Here is a 5397-nt window from a genome sequence, read left to right as displayed (position 1 = left end):
TGATATCTCCTTGTGGATTTTGTCCCTTTGTCATCCATAAATCTTTGATCCTTGATGTGGAAATTGTAAGGAATTATGGCGAAGTTCTTCTGTGAAGTGGCTGCAAGATTTTGTCATCACACCATAGTGGACATTACAATGGACACCTTTACCCCAGAACCCTTATTTTGAAATAACCAAAACATATGTAGGACAAATCACTTTCAGAAACAGCAGGTGGTATAAATGTAGCAGTCAGCAGAATTAAGATAGCATTTACTTGTTCTATGGGCTGTTATCATATTTTCAGGTCATTTTCTAATGGCTTGTTCTTGCGGTTTATGTAGATTATGATGGTCAGTTATATTGTCTTTTGCATAAAACACGAAAAAGTGCTTTGGACTGGAGGTGCCAAAATGGACTGAACAGCTGATGTAATCATTTCATTTTATTATCACTATAAGTATACTGTAAATATTCATCAAAGAAAATACATTGGAACTCAAGTGTTAAAGGAGAACGTTCTAACAGTGAATAAATTAGGCAAACAGCTCAATACTGCTCTCTTTTCAAATATATTGGAAGTATTGAGGCTTTTTACAATTTTGGCTAACCAATTGAGGTAAAAGTTACATTTTCTAATATCTGTCATCTATCTTGTGTTCTGTGTGTTATTTTATTTTGATTTATCCAACCCAACTAATACATTTCAACAGGAAGCTTTTCGAGGCCTCATAAATACGTACTGTGATGCATAATGTAATGCACATTAATGTTGTAATTGGGCTATATCTAAATCTGATGCAATCCATTAGCAATAATACGCTGGACAAAATGCCTTTGCCACTCCCTTGTGCTCAACTTCATTTACAGATGCCAGCTCTAGCAATTATACAGTCTAATAAAATGTAAGAAAAACAGAAAATTATTGAGGAAACATGATAAGACACTAAAAGAAGCTACTGTACATGCTTTGTATAATGCTTTGCATAATAGATTTTTTTGGAGTTTACTTTCACTTTCCATTGTCATCTTTCATTCGTCCTCATGTTTTCTTACTAGTGTATTCCCAGATTTCAGCTCGGGAACACCCACACAAGTCCTTGAGAACAGGGCTACATTTATGAGCCTGACTACAGGGCAATTTTTTCCATCTATGGAATGCGTCTCTGCCACTATGCTAATCAATGCCAAACGAAGGAGCATTCCAGTCCCTCACTAGGGTTTGCTGTTAGTGTGCGCACACTGGCAACTGAGGCACAGCTCATGTGCATTACTGTCTGCATTTAAATCACAGAACAGGAGTTTCCAGCATTACCAATCGCTTGTGCTGGCTCAAGCTGTGTTTTGCAGCAAGAAACTGTGATGAAGATATCTCTCTGAATTCAAGGTGAGATTGTGAGTCTGCAAATCAGTGTTTCTTACTTCATATACTGTAGCTAAACCAAGAATACTTGAATAAAAAAAAAGGCTGGACCAGGAAGCATTTCCAATTGTGCAGTATTCTCATTCTAATCTGGTATAACCTGTGAAACTTTTTGGTTAGCTAACCAGGGCCTGACAGTATTTTACCAGTTGTACTTGAAGAACTTAGATGTTGTTCAAGCTGATAAAACCTTTACAACAGTCACTCAACACAGGCAATGCGCATTGACTAAAAAATTGCTAATGCATCATCCATCTGTAAAAAGGGCAATTAAAATTGAACTAGAGATTAATTTACAATCGGTAGGATTGTACAGGATAGTCAACATTTAGCCATCAAAATCACTAAATACAACTATAGAGTTAAGTTAGAGTCATGTTATCACGGCTGCAACACATGGAACATGTGGAGTGGTATACACACCATTACAGACCACAAAATGCAACCCAACTATGTTGCACAACAGTCTGCCTCTCTTCCTGATGAGCTAAATTCATTCTCTGCTCGGTTTGAGGTCAGTAACAGATCCAGCCAGGAAGATTCCAGAAATCCAAGACGGAAACCTACTGATCATATCCAGAGCGGATGTGTGTAAAGTTGTTAAAAAGACCCAGCCACACAAGGCTCCTGGCCTTGATGCTATCCCTGGCTGTGCTCTGAAGGCATGTGCAGACCAGCTGGCAGATGTCTTGGACATATTCAATCTTTCTCTAGCTCAGTCTATAGTTCCTTCCTACTTTACGAAAACCACCATTGTCCCTGTTCCTAAGAAACCCGGAGCCAGCTGCCTGATTGACTACCGCCCTGTTGCACTCACATCAGTTATCATGAAGTGCTTTGAGTGGTTGGTCAAAGCATACATCACCTCCTCACTGCCTGACACCCTAGACCCACTGCAATTTGCGTATCGCCAGAACAGGTTAACAGAGGATGTTATTGCCTCTGCCCTCCATACTGCCCTCTCACACCTGGATCAGAAAGGAACATATGTGAGAATGCTGTTTGTTGATTTCAGCTCAGCATTCAAAACCATAGAGCCCTCAAAGGTTGTCATCAAGCTCCAGGACCTGGGACTGAACACTTCACTTTGTAATTGGATCCTGGACTTCTTGATGGGACGTCTGCAGGTGGTGAGGGTGGGCAACAACATATCCTCTACCCTGAATCCAAGCACTGGAGCCCCCCAAGGCTGTGTGCCCCCAAGGCTCCATCATTAAGTTTGCAGACATTCATCGGCCTGATCACAGATGGTGAAGAGTCTGCGTACAGGGAGGAGGTTGAAACCCTGGCAGCATGGTGCCAGGAGAACAACCTCTCTCTGAACATCAGTAAGACTAAGGAGATGACTGTGGACTATAGAAAACACCAGGGAGGAGATCACACACCTATCTACATCAATGGGACTGCAGTGGAGAGGGTCAGCAGTTTTAAGTTCCTGGGAGTTAACATCTCAGAGGACTTAACCTGGACCCACCACACCAACACCGTGGTAAAAATAGCACGGCAGCGCCTATTCTTTCTCCGCAGGCTAAAGAAGTTTGGCATACCGTCACATATCCAGGACAGCTTCTACAGGTGCACTATTGAGAGCATCCTGACTGGCTGCATCACTGCCTGGTATGGGAGCTGCTCCGCCCGGGATCACAAAGTACTGCAGAGGGTGGTGAAGTCAGCGCAGCTCATTACCGGCTGTGAGCTACCAAACATCCAGGATATCTACTCAGCTAGATGTCTGAAGAAGGCCAGGTCCATTCTCAAGGACCCCAGTCATCCCAGTCACAAACTGTTTTCTCTCCTACTGTCCGGTAAAAGGTACCGAAGCATTCGGTCCAAGTCCAACAGACTACGGAACAGCTTCTACAGCACCTCCAGGCAATAAGACTGCTAAATTGGACATAATGTATTGCATACACCCTGGACACATACTGTAGCGGTTCTATTTCTATTCAGTTTTGTCTGAGTTTATCTTATTCAATTTCTATTGCACTATTATGTATGTATTACTATGTCACCTTATTTTGTAACTTTAATTTTGTGATTTTGAATGGCTGCATCTGTAAAGTGATGGGACTTATTGCCGGTTTACTAATTTTCACCTTACAAATAGTTTTCACGGAATGAATTATGTTTGTAAAATGCTACAAAAAAGTTACTGCTGCTCTAAAAGTGACAGTCTTAATCATTTCGGTCTTTGAAGACAACGACAGTACCTGATTAAAGTGTTCACAATCCTCAAAGGCACTGACAAACCACAGGCCTTCTTCAGGATATAGACCACTGGACATTAAAAATGCAAACATGACAGACTTTTTCACACAAAAAGTTGTTCTGACTGGAATAGGATATTCAGCCCATCAGCCCTGGGTAAATAGCAGAAAGAATCACTACCGGCCCAGCAGCTGGAGATGGAGTGCAACAGTGCAACACTGATCGTAGCCACCAGAGGGAGACAGAACGCTACTGCAACATCCACACCCTTTTCATTTACTGAGGCAGGATACTGGGCACACTGCTCTGGCTATGCCTGTCCATACTGCTCCCAAGGCCAGCTAGAATGTAGTGGCCTTGCCATGCCACTGGTCTCAATGTGGGCTGAAGTACAGTCCTCAACAATTCAGAAACTCACCAGCACTTCACAAAGTTACAGTTTTGTACCTAACACAGCAGTTCATCTGTTCCCAACAGCTGCGTGTTTTTTGGCGGATACATACATTCATTTTGTAAAAACAGCTGAATGCTCAAACTGAAAAGGGCAAGATAACATCCACTGAAGAGACAATAATGCAGCTCTGTCAGATATGATGTAACCAGTAGAAATGTTATGATAAGCTCAGTTATTTTAAGCACACGGATATTGAAAGTTCAGGATTTACAGGAACTGTGAATAACATCCTCCGTAAGCGTTTCTCAGAAATAAAAGAAAGAAGTTTACTTCATGCTCTAGTAATACCTTTTAATCTTTAATTTTGCATTTGCACTGGAGAGCAACACAAAGAATAAGCAACATCATATGGAAATCATGCAAGTTCATTTGAAATCGCAGTCAAAACATTATCCATGTAACACATTTTAAAACACCTATGTATTGTTTAAATGTTACATAAAGCCTTGCTGTTTTTAGATACACTTTTTACTATAGTGGGATCTCACTACTCAAGAAGTCTAAGCATACTTAACTCCTAAAGGAGAATGTATTTCTAAAGAAGCCCCACAGTTACAATATACTGTAGTATTGTATGCCTCCTACTGCACTACATTAACTTTTCATATATAGCAGGCAAGGGAAATATTAGCCTCAGTTTCTTCTTTGTGAAGCTGCATACTGGAGCCAGTAAATGAAAAATATCTTAAAAACATTATGCTGCATAATTAAACAGCCAGAGCAGTGAAGGAAGAAAGCCAGACAAGAAATGCAGATTGTAAAGAAGTCTCATTGCATCTTCCAAGTGTGAGGAAATGCTGAAGGTGCCATAGCTACGTTTTCTTCAAGGGGAAACAAAAACTTGTCCTCAGGGAGTAATCAGGGCCTTAGCTTTTCTCCACACTATCGCACCATGTCCTCATGCGACCCCTGTTCCTGCCTGGTTACACAAGCAGCAGCTACAGTGTACTGATGCCCAGACGTCTTCAGGGTCGAGCAAAACCCAAAAGGTGCTGAGGGTGTTAACTGAGTCTAGGATCATGGGATCGAAATCCAGGTCAGGTCAGAAATTCAAGATTCAACCCTTATAAGCCACATCAGACCAGTTCTGCAAAACTATTGTTGAAGTTGATGTCTAAGAGCCATGATCAGCTGTTTATTTCTGAATTGGTTACACCTGATACAGTATTACTGGTCCTGCTCCTTGCTGGAGGGGAGTTTCCTTTAAGTTAGGTCTGTCTGTTGGCCTCAGAGAACAGTCTATTCTTTAGGTGAATTCTTCAAACACAGATCGTATGGTGCATAAAGCACTCTGTACTTTATAAGACATTATGAATTATTCCACTATTTA

This window comes from Lepisosteus oculatus, chromosome 6, assembly GCF_040954835.1.
Source record: "Lepisosteus oculatus isolate fLepOcu1 chromosome 6, fLepOcu1.hap2, whole genome shotgun sequence".
In the NCBI taxonomy this organism is placed as follows: domain Eukaryota; kingdom Metazoa; phylum Chordata; class Actinopteri; order Semionotiformes; family Lepisosteidae; genus Lepisosteus; species Lepisosteus oculatus.
Note: the sequence above shows the minus strand (reverse complement) of the source record.